We start from the raw sequence: 15,841 nt of genomic DNA on the forward strand, positions 1-15,841 counted from the left end.
GTAATCACGTGAACTGACTATCAACGCAGTACGTAGAAAACCAGGAAGAGCTCCAAAAAGCGCTGAAGAAAACATGCATTATATAATTGAGAAGGCAGAAACAATAAGAAGCGAGCGACTGACATATACAACCATATTCATGAGTGCAGCTACTTCGGAAACAAAGCACGGTGTAAACCTAAAGTTTAAATTAAGTTCATAGACAGGCTGCCGCTGGCGTTTGTCATGCCCACGGGTTATGCGGGATACAAGTTTAATGAGAGGACGCAGGATATAAACGAGAGTTTTGATCACTTTGTAACTAAGTTAAAATTGCAGGTGAAGGGCTGTGCTTATGCAAATTCTGAGAGACTGTGTTTGTGGGGGATTGACAGTTAAGGCGGGTGGGGGAGTCACGTCATCATCTCCCCTCCCATTCACCTCATTTCGCTGTGAGCCGAGCTCCGTGGCTAACGCCGTCTTCCGAAGCAACTTCGTCACACTGCCACCAAATACTCACAGAAAAATCCCCAAGTTAATACACACCCTGTCTCTAGAGTTTCTCCACACTCAATGTATTCCTCGCGTCCCCTTTATATCTTCTGATCTCCCATTTCAATTCAGATGCCTCCAATTTCCAGTAAGGCTCTGCTGCGCGATGACAAGTAATAAGTCTCAGGGACAGACCCTACAAAACGATGCCATTGATTTCAGGCAAGATTGCTTTTCTCCTGGACTACTATACTTGCATTCTCAAAAGTGACCTCGCGCAGCTTCGTCATATTACAACCAGAGTGCAGCCAGAAACTTTTAAGTGCCGGGGTCTTACTTAACATTAAATTAAGCCGTGGACATCGCAACATCACACAAGAGAGAAGCTCACGTGAACTTACTGAACGCAGTACGAGTGATCACTTCCATGCATCAAACCTGTTCAAAAAATGCATTACACAATTGACAAGGTGATGGCTTTATATGGCATTCGTTTATAAAGCAGCGGAGAGGCTGTGTGAAGGCAACTACACAAAAAAACAGCAGAGCGCCACACTCTGCCACACACTGTATTCCCTGGCATCACCGTTATACCCCCTGATCTCCCATTTCAATTGAAATGCCTCAAATTTCCAGTAAGGCTATATATATAAAACACAAACCGGATTCCAAAAAAGTTGGGACACTATACAAATCGTAAATAAAAACTGAATGCAATGATGTGGAGGTGCCAACTTCTAATATTTTTATTCAGAATAGAACATAAATCACGGAACAAAAGTTTAAACTGAGAAAATGTATCTTTTTTTTTTTTTTTTTATTTATTTATTAATTTTATTACAATCAATACATAGCAATCAAGTTTTACAAAAAAAAAGAATTATGCTAAGAACAGATCGATCCCCACCCTTGAGAGAGAGAGCAAGCCAAACGGTGTAAAATTTAAGGCTTTTAAAAATACCTAAATCAACAAATTCTCTGTGCTTTATAAAATCATTTCAAAATATTACTGATTAGATCCTGCCATGTTTTGAAAAAAGTCTGCACAGATCCTCTAACTGAGTATTTGATTTTTTCCAATTTTAAATAATATAACACATCAGTTTCCCACTGACTTAAAAGAGGAGAGTTTGGGTTCTTCCAGTTTATCAGAATAAGTCTGCGTGCCAACAGTGTAGTGAATGCAATCACAGTTTGTTTGTCTTTCTCCACTTTAAGACCCTCTGGAAGAACCCCAAACACAGCTGTTAATGGGTTAGGAGGGATTGTGAGTCCAAGACTGTCTGAGAGGTAATTAAAAATTTTTGTCCAGAATAATGTTAATTTGGAGCAGGCCCAGAACATGTGACCTAGTGAGGCTGGGGCTTGGTTGCAACGTTCGCAGGTTGGATCATGCCCTGGAAACATTTTGGAGAGTTTTAGTCGAGACAGATGTGCTCGATATATAATTTTGAGTTGTATAATTGTATGCTTTGCGCATATGGAGCTTGAGTGAATTCTCTGCATTGCTACTTTCCACTCCTTTTCTGATATATTAATTGAGAGGTCATTTTCCCAGTGTCCTCTTGGATCTTTGAAAGGAAGGGATTGTAAAAGGATTTTATATATTGTAGAGATGGAGTCTAACTCCTTGAAATTGAGCAATAATTTTTCCAGCGTGGATGAGGGTGCAAGATGAGGAAAATCTGGAAGGTTCTGTTTAACAAAGTTCCTGATTTGAAGATAGTGAAAGAAATTTGTAGCTGGAATGTTAAATTTGGAACGTAATTGTTCATAGGATGCAAAGGCGTTGTCTATATAAAGGTCTCTAAGCAAGTTAATTCCAAATTTTTCCAGATATTAAAAACTGCATATGTTTGTGAGGGTTGAAAGAGGTGGTTCTTTTGCAGGGTGCCACAGAAAGAAGCTTCTCCGTCTTAAAATGCTTTCTACATTGGTTCCAGATTCTAAGTGAGTGGAGCACAATTGGGTTATTAGTGTATTGCCGATAGCGTGTGTTTATTGGAGCACAAAGCAAGGAATACAAAGAAGTACTGCAGGATTTTACTTCTATTGCGGTCCATGCCTGTGTATGTTCTTCTATTTGTGTCCAGGTTCTTATCGACTGTATATTTGCGCCCAGTAATAAAACTGGAAGTTAGGTAGAGCCATGCCGCCTTCTGCCTTTTGTCTTTGTAGGGTCGCTCTTTTGATGCGTGGATGTTTAGAATTCCAAATAAATGAGGTTATTGTTGAATCTAATTGCTTAAAGAACGATTTATTAATGTATATTGGTATGTTTTGAAATAAAAAGGAGCTTAGGAAGAATATTCATCTTAACAGTGTTAATTCTTCCAGCTAGTGTGAGATGAAGGGTTGACCATCTATGCAAGTCTTGTTTAATTTTTTCCATACAGACGACGAAATTTTTTGATAAAGAGCTTTATGTTTACTTGTGATGTTTACGAGGTATTTAAACTGTTCTGCAATGATAAAAGGAAGGGTGTCTAATCTAATATTATATGCTTGCGAATTCACGGAAAGAGTACACTTTTATTCAGATTAATTCTGAGACCAGAGAGCTTTTGAAATTCTGTGAGTGCTGCTAAGACTGCAGGCACAGAATTTTCTGGGTCCGATATATACAGTACCATGTCATCTGCATATAATGAGATTTTCTGTTCCAGTCCTTCTCTGCTAATCCCCTTTATCTGATCAGTATTTCGACAATGTATTGCCAGTGGTTCAATGGCAATTGCAAACAGCAGTGGTGACAAAGGGCATCCTTGTCTTGTGCCACGTTCTAGTTTAAAGTAGTCTGAGCAAATGTTATTGATGCAAACTGAAGCTTCTGGGTTAGTATACAGTAATTTAATCCATGCACAAATGTTGGGCCAAACCCAAACTTCTCCAAAATAGTAAAAGGTATTTCCATTCAATCATGTCGAATGCTTTTCTGCATCCAATGATAATAATATTTCTGGGGTGTTTGATTTAGTTGGTGAGTATATTACATTAAACAGGCGTCGAAGATTTGAAGATAAGTGTCGGCCCCTAATAAATCCAGTTTGGTCTTGTGATATTATGAGGGAGCACTTTCTCCATCCTTCTAGCTATGATTTTAGAGAGTATTTTAACGTAGTTATTCAGAAGTGAAATTGGTCTGTATGATGCACATTGTAATAAGTCCTTATTTTGTTTTGGAAAGACAGTGATTAGTGCTTGGCGAAAGGTTTGTGGAAGAGATTGGTTATCTCTGGCTTCTGTAAATGTTGCTAATAGGAGGGAGCTAGCTGAGCGGAGAATTTCTTGTAAAACTCTGCAGGGTAGCCATCAGGGCCTGCTGCTTTTCCACCTTGGAGTGACTTTATAGCATCCAGTAATTCTGATAATGACAGAGGTTTATCGAGCTCCTCCACACTAATAGCGTCAATTTGTGGTATCTGTAATTTATCCAGAAATGCATTAGATTGTATATTGTCTTCTTTAAACTCAGTAGTATATAGGGATTTATAGTAGTCTCTAAAAGTGCACATTATATTTTTGTGTTCGATGATTTTATCTCCATTCGTGTTAGTAATTACGAGATTGCGTTGCACTTCTTGCTTGTGAATTTGTTGCTAAAAGCTTATTAGCTTTCTCTCCATGTTCATAATAATGATGTCTGGATTTGTAAATTAGTTGTTCGGTTTCTTTAGTTGTCAAGAGGTTTAATTCTGAATGTAGAGCCTGCCTCCTCTTATGTAGAGTCTCGCTTGGTAGTCTGGCATGTTCTTCATCTATTTTAGTAATTTCGCTTTTTATCTCTGCTACTTTCTTGCGGATTTATTTCTGTGGGAAAGATATGAGATAATCTGTCCTCTTAAGAAGGCCTTAAGAGTTTCCCAGAGTGTTCCTGCAGAGATCTCAGGGGATGTATTTGTCTCTAGAAAGAATTCAATTTGTTTGGATATAAATTCAGTACAATTCTCGTCAGCTAATAGAAGCGGATTGAGGCGCCATCTGCGGGTGAGTGTATGGGGCTTAGTAATTTCAGCTCCAAGATCATCGGAGCATGGTCTGAAATAACAATAGCATCGTATTTACAAGATTTAATCTTAGGCAAGAAGTTATTATCTATAAAGAAGTAATCAATCCTTGAGTAGCAATGATGTACTGGTGAGTAGAAAGAATATGTTCTTGAATTTGGGTTTAAAACCTCCAGGGATCTGATAAGTTGTGATCAGTTATAAACTTTGTAATTATCTTTGCGGTGTTAGTTGCGTTCCCCTGTGGAGGAAGTCTTATCTAAAAGTGGATTTAGAACACAATTAAAGTCCCCAGCCATTATAAGTTTATGAGTGTTCAGATTGGGAATGGATGCAAATAAATTTTGTATAAATTCCTTATCATCAACATTAGGTGCATAAACATTTATCAAAATCATTTTACAGTTAGATAAGTCTCCCATGACCATCACATATCTCCCTTCAGGATCCAATACTACATCTGATGCTACAAATGGTACTGTTCTATGTATGAGAATTCCCACCCCTCTAGTTTTCTTTGTAAAACTAGAATGGAACATTTGGCCAGTCCAGTCTTTTTGCAGCGGAACTGATCCTTACTTAGTAAGTGGGTTTCCTGTAAAAATACTATTTTAGCATTTAGACCTGTTAGGTGAGAAAGTACTTTCTTTCTCTTTAATTCGTGATTCAGGCCTTTAACATTCCAGCTTACGAGTTAACTGTCCCATCATGGAGACACTGATTCTGAGTTTTGGTGTCATATTATAGTCTTAACTGGAAGTGAAATAGTTTAGGTCTTAATTTCCTATTCCCCAAGAGTTGTTGCCATGCAGCTTATTATTACGTTGATAGTTATAATTATAAAGATTGAGATGATAGATTAGATATAGATCAAGCCTGCTCTCTTTCTCTTCCCCTTAACCCCCCACCCTCCCTTTTTGCCTCCCCAGGTGAGGCTAAAACCCACTTCATGCAGTCCCAGTCCTCTGACATACCCAGAGACAGAGCACGTCCAAAGCACATCAAGCCCCCATGCAGTGGCGCTTTAAGGTTAAAAGATAGAGATATCTGTTACCAATATAGTCTTTAAAAGAGGAAAAAAAAAAAAAAAAGAATTTTGCACTTAATATATATATATATATATACATATACACATATACATATATATATATATATACATACATACATACATATAATCTTCATCAATTTTAGTGCATTAAGATGATATCCCCAGATAATAAACCCAGGTGATGGTGTTAAAGATGTGTCCAAAACAAGCATAACAAGTCTTAATGCAGTAATAGCAATAACAGCAAACCAAGGGTATGATATTGAACAGTCTCATTTAGGGTACACATGAAATAATTAGAAAAGAAAAAAGAAAAAAGAGGAGGAAAACGTAATTAAGCACAATAAAACACAAACATTTAGCGCCCTAGTAATACTAAGTAATGATAAGTAATAAGTAAGTAATAATAATATAAGAATATGAGAATATATGCTGATAAAAACCCGTATTTTAAAACAAATAGATCAGACAGTAGATTATTAATCCTAGCTTTATCATTTACCGCCATGACTCACAATTATGTATCAGAATAGTCCGGATCAGCTTTCTTAACTCATTTTCTGCCTCCTCCTTGCTAGCGAAAACATAGAAATGCCCTGCCATTCCACTTTCAGTTTTGCGGATACAGGAGGCCGTATTTGACATTGGCTTGCCGTAGCGCTGTTTAATATTATAGAAGGAGCGCGTTTGATAGCTGTTGCTGGAGAGAAGTCAGGGAAGACGCGAATTTGGCAATCTTCATATATAATATCTTCCTTTTTTTTCCTGAGGAGTTCCATCACCTCTAACTTAAATGATAATCGTTCAAAACGGACTATAAAAGATCTTGGTCGGGGTCTGACGGTGTTTGATCAGCGTCGCGTAAGCCGCTGCTATCTCAGATTCTGCTTTAAAGTCGCCCCGATTATTTTAGAAAAAGTTCAGTTCGAATTTCACCGGGTTTAAACTTTCTCGATTCTCCGGCAAGCCTTCAATTCTGACATTATACCTTCTATTCCCATCTTCTAAAGCAGCCAGTCTGTCTCCAAGTTTTTCTCCGAGTTTTTTACATTCAACTGACATTTACTGCTCTTTCCTCGGCACTGGCAGCTAGATGTTCGGCTATTTCGATCCGATTCGTGAATGTCTCACTAAGATGCTCCAATCGATCAGCAAGCGTGCTCAGTTTAGCGAGTTTTTCTCAATGCGCTCTTCAATTTTACCCAGCACCTGTCGAAGTTCAAGCTGTACCTCTTGACAGCCTTTCATTTGCCTGTTGGATTTCCTGTCGCAGACATTCATTGGCCTGTTTCATCTCCTGTTTCAGTCTCTCATGTGCCTTTGCCGTTGCTTTCTCATTAGCCTTCGCTTTTCTTTATATCTTGCCTGAGGTCAGCGAGCAACACTTTCAGTTCAGATAGCTCAAATGTGCCTTCTTGTACCGTAGATGAAGCAGCAGACTCTGCTGAAGCGGTGTCCCGCTGCTCCAGTCCAGCGTGATTGCGTAACTGAAGCCGCGGACCTCCCGCCTTTTCCAGTTTCAGGTAATCCTCTCCAATCGGCGAGCTATCCACATCTGCACTCACGATCGCACCTTCGCTCCCCTTTTCGCTCTCAGCAGGCGGCGATGTAGCGGACCGTGGTCCCGAGGAGTCTGTACTTTCGCCCATCTGATCCAGGTCTGTCTCTGAGAGGCCGTATCTCGAACTAGGGCTTGCTGATCGCAGCTTGGATGTAGCTTTAGTCTTCGATTCTTTGGACCCCCTTCTTGTTGGCCATGTTTATATGTGTTTACATATACTGTAGCGGTCCCTCTCGGGTTGAATAAATACAGGATATCTCAGAATAATAAGCAAATAATATGAAAAATAGCACCACTGCTAGCGGAGCTCCACTTCAGGCGTCCATCTCTCGCATCGGACGAGACCAAACGTTGTTCTAGAACCTGAATATATTTTTCTGCATTTATGGTGCCTTTCCAGACAGACTGCCCATGCCACACGCACTCATGCAACCCCATACCATCAGAGATGCAGGCTTCTGAACTGAGCGTTGATAACAACTTGGGTTGTCCTTGTCCTCTTTGGTCCGGATGACATGGCGTCTCAGATTTCCAAAAAGAACTTGAATCGTGACTCATCTGACCACAGAACAGTCTTCCATTTTGCCACACTCCATTTTAAATGATCCCTGGCCCAGTGACAACGCCTAAGCTTGTGGATCTTGCTTAGAAATGGCCTCTTCTTTGCACTGTAGAGTTTCAGCTGGCAACGGCGGATGGCACGGTGGATTGTGTTCACTGACAATGGTTTCTGGAAGTATTCCTGAGCCCATTCTGTGATTTCATTTACAGTCCTTGACCCTTAAAGGCCTTGACCCTTACGCACAGAGATTGTTCCAGATTCTCTGAATCTTCGGATGATGTTATGCACAGTTGATGATGATAGATGCAAAGTCTTTGCAATTTTTAAGCTGGGTAACACCTTTCTGATATTGCTCCACTATCTTTCTAACATTGTGGGGAATTGGTGATCCTCTACCCATTATATATATATATATATATATATATATATATATATATATATATATATATATATATATATACATATATACATATATACATATATATATATATATATATATATATATATATATATATATATATATATATATATATATATATATATATGTATGTATATATATATATATATATATATATATATATATATATATATATATATATATATATATATATATATATATATATATTATATACATACAGTGGTGTGAAAACTATTTGCCCCTTCCTGATTTCTTATTCTTTTGCATGTTTGTCACACAAAATGTTTCTGATCATCAAACACATTTAACCATTAGTCAAATATAACACAAGTAAACACAAAATGCAGTTTTTAAATGATGGTTTTATTATTTAGGAGAAAAAATCCAAACCTACATGGCCCTGTGTGAAAAAGTAATTGCCCCTTGTTAAAAATAACCTAACTGTGGTGTATCACACCTGAGTTCAATTTCCGTAGCCACCCCAGGCCTGATTACTGCCACACCTGTTTCAATCAAGAAATCACTTAAATAGGAGCTGCCTGACACAGAGAAGTAGACCAAAAGCACCTCAAAAGCTAGACATCATGCCAAGATCCAAAGAAATTCAGGAACAAATGAGAACAGAAGTAATTGAGATCTATCAGTCTGGTAAAGGTTATAAAGCCATTTCTAAAGCTTTGGGACTCCAGCGAACCACAGTGAGAGCCATTATCCACAAATGGCAAAAGCATGGAACAGTGGTGAACCTTCCCAGGAGTGGCCGCCACCAAAATTACCCCAAGAGCGCAGAGACGACTCATCCGAGAGGTCACGAAAGACCCCAGGACAACGTCTAAAGAACTGCAGGCCTCACTTGCCTCAATTAAGGTCAGTGTTCACGACTCCACCATAAGAAAGAGACTGGGCAAAAACGGCCTGCATGGCAGATTTCCAAGACGCAAACCACTGTTAAGCAAAAGAACATTAGGGCTCGTCTCAATTTTGCTAAGAAACATCTCAATGATTGCCAAGACTTTTGGGAAAATACCTTGTGGACTGATGAGACAAAAGTTGAACTTTTGGAAGGCAAATGTCCCGCTACATCTGGCGTAAAAGGAACACAGCATTTCAGAAAAAGAACATCATACCAACAGTAAAATATGGTGGTGGTAGTGTGATGGTCTGGGGTTGTTTTGCTGCTTCAGGACCTGGAAGGCTTGCTGTGATAGATGGAACCATGAATTCTACTGTCTACCAAAAATCCTGAAGGAGAATGTCCGCCATCTGTTCGTCAACTCAAGCTGAAGCGATCTTGTGTGCTGCAACAGGACAATGACCCAAAACACACCAGCAAATCCACCTCTGAATGGCTGAAGAAAAACAAAATGAAGACTTTGGAGTGGCCTAGTCAAAGTCCTGACCTGAATCCAATTGAGATGCTATGGCATGACCTTACAAAGGCGGTTCATGCTAGAAAACCCTCAAATAAAGCTGAATTACAACAATTCTGCAAAGATGAGTGGGCCAAAATTCTTCCAGAGTGCTGTAAAAGACTCATTGCAAGTTATCGCAAACGCTTGATTGCAGTTATTGCTGCTAAGGGTGGCCCAACCAGTTATTAGGTTCAGGGGGCAATTACTTTTTCACACAGGGCCATGTAGGTTTGGATTTTTTTCTCCCTAAATAATAAAACCATCATTTAAAAACTGCATTTTGTGTTTACTTGTGTTATATTTGACTAATGGTTAAATGTGTTTGATGATCAGAAACATTTTGTGTGACAAACATGCAAAAGAATAAAAAGTCAGGAAGGGGGCAAATAGTTTTTCACACCACTGTATATACATATATATATATATACATACATATATATATATATATATATATATATATATATATATATATATATATATATATATATATATATATATATATATATATACATATACATACATATACATACATATATATATATATGTCTTTAACACAGTACTTCTCCGCTGCGAAGCACGGGTATTTGGCTAGTAAATAATAATAATGGTGCAGAAAGAGTAGAATCCGTCACTCTGCCTAGCATTCGCCAAGGAGGAGCCACAGTGACACAAGTGTCATGAATAAATTGAAAGAAGAAACTGGGTCATGGCTATGCTTTTAACTTTTTGTTTATTCTTTTCAGGGACAGATCTTGCACAGGAAGGACGGCGAGGTGATAACCCTCATTTGGCTGAGAGTGTGAGCAGGCAGACATTGACTCCATACTAAAGGAAGGATCATCTTCTAAACTGCCCTGAGACACCGTCTCTCTTTCCATGACCACACTACATGCTGACAACGAGGGGGGTGCAGCCAGAACAATAGGATACTGGGAGCACCGAAGTGCCAGCAATGATCCCTTCATCCCCCAGCCGCCACTAACGGGGAAATCGACTGACATGGCTACAAGACTACTGGAAAGGACAAAGAGTATCGAGATAATTGTGTGGCCTTTACTTGTTTGTTTTTCAATAGAACTGTACTGTCGTCATTTAGTGCATCTATGTGAAGGACCAGTGGTGCACCAGTACCTCTTTGAAATGTCCTAACCAATATTCCCAGTGGCTTCTCAAGAATGGATACTTGAATTGCTACATGTTTCCTTCACTGTAGTAATTCTCCAAGTGGTTGCCCCCTCTCTTGGTGCCTTAACTGACGAGTGCCTTTATGTCTTCTGGGAGGATTCAATTCATGCAAACCCAGGCTCTGTGAAAGGTGCTGTAGATTAAGACTGAATACAGGATGCCTGCTTCAAAAGAAGTCACTTTAACAATCATGGCTTCATTTATGAAGCCAGATCTCTTGCACAGCCAGTTGGGGAGGAAACAAAGGATCGTCATTCAAAATGTGAACCAGCTTTCCGAAGCTTTTTAATTGTTAATTTTTTTAAATTGCTTTGATCTATCCCCACCTAGCACTGTAGTAATGATAATTCTTTACATTTATATAGCGTTTTGCAAACTCCACACAGGGAGGACCCAGAACATGAACCCATGATCTCCGTATGTTAGGGTAAGACACCCTTCACACAGTAAAATCATTCAAAGCTCAGAAAGAGTTTGAGAACTGTTGTGTTTTCAGTAATTTTCCAGGCCTCTTTTTGGAACGATCAAAACAGGATAAATGACTGCGAGAGCAGAAAAGACAAAATGTCCCCACACTCCATGACTTCACACTAAGTTGGTGGTGTTCACTCTGTCATAGTTTGTCCTTGTCTTGTGCCCTCACCGAGCACATTTTTGTCACATTTGCCAGATATTTTTAATGACTGAATGATTCTTTGTGAAGTAGTGGGCAGTATTTATTTAAGCTAAATCACCTTGAGAGATGAGCAGAAATGTGTCAAGGTGAAAAGACGAAAAAGAGTTCTGAAAAGCATGGCTGCTTCAGTGTATGTTTGGAAAAGAATAAATAAGAGATGGAAATTCAGGTCTTTGGTTGTTATCTGGGGAGCCTCTTTAAGGTTGCAAAGTTGAAACTCTGGAGGAAGTCTGATCAGAAAGATTTAGAAGCGGGAGGCCAATTTGGGGAGGGGAACATCTCGACTGAGTTATCACACTGGTGGCCTCACTGCTGTTGACCAGGCCTCAGGCCTCATGCACACACATGATGCAGACAAAAGTTTGCAAAGGGTCTGCAGAAGTGGCTGCTTTATTCACAGAAAGTGTTTCTATTTAAAAAAACAAAACCCTATCTCAGTCTTTGTGTTCAACAGTACTCTGTCAGATTACTCATATACAGATTCAAAACGCAGAAGTGGCTGCTGTTACAGTAAGTCCTGATCTGCTGGTTGTGGGGCAGCAAGCACACAAAGAAATGGGTGAGGAGGAATAACCACATTTTAGTTGCAGAGAAAATCCTCTGGGAGCCACTGACCAACAAATAGCATGCTTCTAACTCCAGACCAGACTCTCCTTAAAGGTCCAGCCATCTGTTCTGACATTATAGATTCAACCTCCCAGGACAAACCTTCATTTTATGCACTTCAGGCAGGTTATCAGTAGCTTAATATCTACAGTACCTTCCTTCCTGTTCTGAAAACACAAGTGATGCTACTGTGAGGAAGGGGCTATGTGATTAAGAATGTCACGTTTTAATTTTGACAAATAGGATGCAACTCTCTTTCAAAAGCGTGTAGCTGCCTCCCAACTCGGAGAACTTGGGTTTAAAGCCTGACCGGGTCGCTGTCTGTATGTTCACCCCATGTCTGTGGTGATGTGGTGGGGACACCCAGTCTCTGGCTTGCCCTGTGATGGTCTGGCATCACATAAACAGTTGTTGTCTTGTGCCCAGTGCTGATGTTATGTCACCCAGTATTGGAATAATGAGAATGGACTGCCAACTGGATCCATAAAAAAATGCTTATTTTAAGGAAGATAAGTGTGGCACGTGAAGGAGTGACTAGAAATGGCATACCCTTTAATAAACCTAAATTGAATGGTACAAGTACTGCATATGAAGGGTGTGTGTGTTTCTAAATATGCACTGTATATTATGTGTGTGTGTGTGTGTGTGTGTGTGTGTGTATAAAGAATATAAACAGACTAAGATTTTCTCAAGGTCTCTCCAAATGCCAATTTTCTGGTAATACGAGCGTACAAACAGGAGTAAGGAAGGAAGTATATCAGGTAAGCTGATCTCCATTTTCATTAAATTAAATGAAATTGTGTTTTTTTTTTTTTTGTATATACTTTTTGTCTTCCATGGCATTGAAGTGTGGGGTTTGTTGCATTTTAGTTGGACATGGAAATTACATTTTTCCTGTACACACAGTATATATGATACATGACAGTGTCAATGAGCTACTGAAGCTTGTTGTCATTTCCTTTTCCCTTCATTGATTTTCCTTTAGAAAGGACATTCCTAAAGCCGGCGCAGCACTTCCTTTCAATTAGAATACAACTGTGCAGGTTAGGGAAAGAAATACATCCAAACAAGCCGTGGCAGACTTGAGTTACAAAAATAGACACAAGAGAAGTAGGCAAGATGGAGTGGGATATGAGAGTAAGGGACTGCAAATGGTGTCCTATGCCTTGGCAGTGCTGAACATTTTCTCATTCTGCTTCTAACAGACTCTCGCCACACAAAGCACTTCAGTGAGATGTGTAGCATCCACCTGGATGATGTGAGGGCAGCCATTTAGCTCCAGTTAGGTGGTGAAGTGGCAAGAGACACTTGGAGACGGGGGAAGATTAGGGAGCCAGAATGACTAGGCCATGGAGGGCAATGTAGCCTGGACACTGGGAAACACCCTACTCTTTATGGAGGATGGCCAGGGAACCACAAAGAGTCAGGACCTCAGTTTTACATCTCATCCAAAGAATGGCGCCATTTATACAACACAGCACTTTGTCCCCATCACTGCACTAGGATAAACATTAAGGCCACAGGGTAAACTGCCCATTCTGGCCTCATTAACACCTCTTCCAGGGGCAACCTAAGCTTTTCCTAGATGGTCTTCCATTCAAGTACTGGAAGGGCCGGAACATGCTTAACTTCAGGTGGAGGACCTCTTCTGACGTGCATGTTGTATAAATGGCGCCATTACTTTTTTAGAGATCATTTCTTGCCGTCAAGCTTATTTAATTTTACTACCCCATGCAAAATTACTGATTTTCTTTTTCTGAACGCTCAATCAACATGTTTTATGTCCATTCCTCAGACCTTTGCTTTGTTCATTTCAAATATATTATTAAAACAGATACTGTATGATGGATCCATACCTGTGGATGGGATCAAGTTGTCTAGATATTTGTTGGCTTGCATTGCATATCATTATTGTTTTTGTTGTTGGAAACCATTAAGGGTTCTGAATCTTAAAAAGTAAGTCACTTCAAATTATGGTTAAGTAGTCTGTTCTTCGAGCTGCAATAAATGGTGACTAATTAAGAAAGCAGTTAGAATAAATGCCCTCCAGGATCTGTGTGTGACAATCTTGTAGCCCACTTTTGGCCTTTTTGCCAACACATTAGCCCAAAAAAGATCCAATTGCTAAAAACAAACAAACCAAAAAAAGTTTAAAGGAGTACACCCCAATGTTTTTTTTTTTAAATACCCCATGTGGTTTGTGGAGATGCTTGAGAAATCTCAAATCTTACATTTTCATGAAGAACAGAGGGGGTTTCTTAAGAGAAAGGGAGCCTTTGGCAACCAACAGTGGATAACATCAAAAATCTCCATAAAAACACTAGCATTACTTGTGTCACATAATCCACATATCGTGTAGTTGTATGGTTACAACAGACAAAATGTATGCCTTTTATGCTAGAATATTGTTCAATACAGTAAATAGGTCTAGAAAATGAAGTGGGTTTAAAACAACATCCTTTCACTTAGGACTGCACTTTTGAATTGACAGGAGTCTTGACCAATGAATGAAGGCGAGAGGTAGGGCTTCAGTTCAAATGTGCGATAGGTTTCCATTCTATCAGAAACTATCATCAGTGTTCTCCATGAAAATATTAAATTAAAATAAAATTCTTGGTCATCACTGCAAACCATATGGAACAAGTAAGTAACAGATTCCTTTAATTAGCTACACAGTTCTAAATTCAAACAAGATGCATTTTCAGCAGCAATTGAAGACTTTTAATTGGCCTGAACACTTTTGGTTTCTGATTAGAGAGCCAAGATTATTATTTTTTATTTTTCTTTAAAATATATTTATTATATGGATGTATTTGATTATACACACTGGTTGATTCATGATTGAACTGCCACTCTCCTTTTGTTCTTGGAAAAAATGAAACATGGCCACTTCTTTCCTGCTTGTGATGTTACTGGCCCCTAAAATGCTCATTTTGAAAGGTGTGATATTTATTACATAACGACTGACTGAGCAATCTGTAATATGTTTAGGCAATAATTCGCATGTCCGGAGTCCAAAGGGCCACCTACACAAAGCACTGGAAAGCAACTCGGCAGGCTGAGAACGCAGATGGACTGCAGCGTGGAGCACAAGCGGGATGCCTTATGGTTTCCAAGCCTCATTGCAGTTTAGTAAATCTTGTGGATTAGTAATTGTTGGACAGTTTTCTTTTTGGTTTTTTTCTGCCTCTCTTGCTCCTGGCCCATCTGCTATCCAGTGTTTGAAGTTCAATAACTTGAATTATGCATTGACTAACAATATTTCCTTTTCCATTGTGCATAATTGCCAAGGCCTTCTTATTGTTCTGTATTGATTTTCTTCCAAGTTGCCTTGAATAGAAGAAGCTTTAGCTAAATAAAGGAAAAAAAAATAGCTCCTAAGTTATGCCATCAGCGCGTGGGAGGTTGAAGACTCAAACTGTCAGGAACACTTGCAGCGCAGAGCAGCAAGGATGGGGGGTTTAGTAGACTGCATTTATTTGGGCGTGCAGTCAAAAGAAGGAAGGGTCTTATGTGAACATGGAGGGTCCTCATTTGATTCCTCAGGGCCGCCAATCCTTCCTATAGAATTGTTATTTAAACATGATGACTTTTATTCAGCCATGTCAGATCATTCTTATATTGCCTAGGGTTAGGCCAGAATAATAGTACGTCTTTACATTGATACAGCACTTTTCTCACAACTCAAAGCGTTTCTCACACAGGGAGGACCCGGGACACTCACCCATGATCACTCTACTGCGAGACTGCAGTGCTACCACTGTGCCACCTTCACCAACACCATACTTTTAATATTTAAAAGTATTTGTTTAAATAAAGCTACAAAAAATAAACCATTTTAGTTTGTCAGAAATAACATTTGACAAGAATACAATATGCACAAAACTAAAGTTTC

The 15,841-nt window shown here is 39.3% G+C and overlaps 1 protein-coding gene across 1 annotated transcript in view; it reads left to right on the forward strand.

Moving 5' to 3' along the window:
* The window catches only part of chst7 (carbohydrate (N-acetylglucosamine 6-O) sulfotransferase 7), a 43,141-nt gene extending 31,633 nt beyond the window's left edge, over nucleotides 1-11,508 (forward strand). Inside the window, exon 2 of the mRNA XM_039744720.1 lies at nucleotides 10,223-11,508. The gene's annotated coding sequence lies outside the window, so the exon portion shown is untranslated. The remainder of the gene's footprint in view (nucleotides 1-10,222) is intronic.
* The last annotated feature ends 4,333 nt before the right edge of the window (nucleotides 11,509-15,841 follow it).

This window comes from Polypterus senegalus, chromosome 2 (assembly GCF_016835505.1).
Source record: "Polypterus senegalus isolate Bchr_013 chromosome 2, ASM1683550v1, whole genome shotgun sequence".
In the NCBI taxonomy this organism is placed as follows: Eukaryota; Metazoa; Chordata; class Cladistia; order Polypteriformes; family Polypteridae; genus Polypterus; species Polypterus senegalus.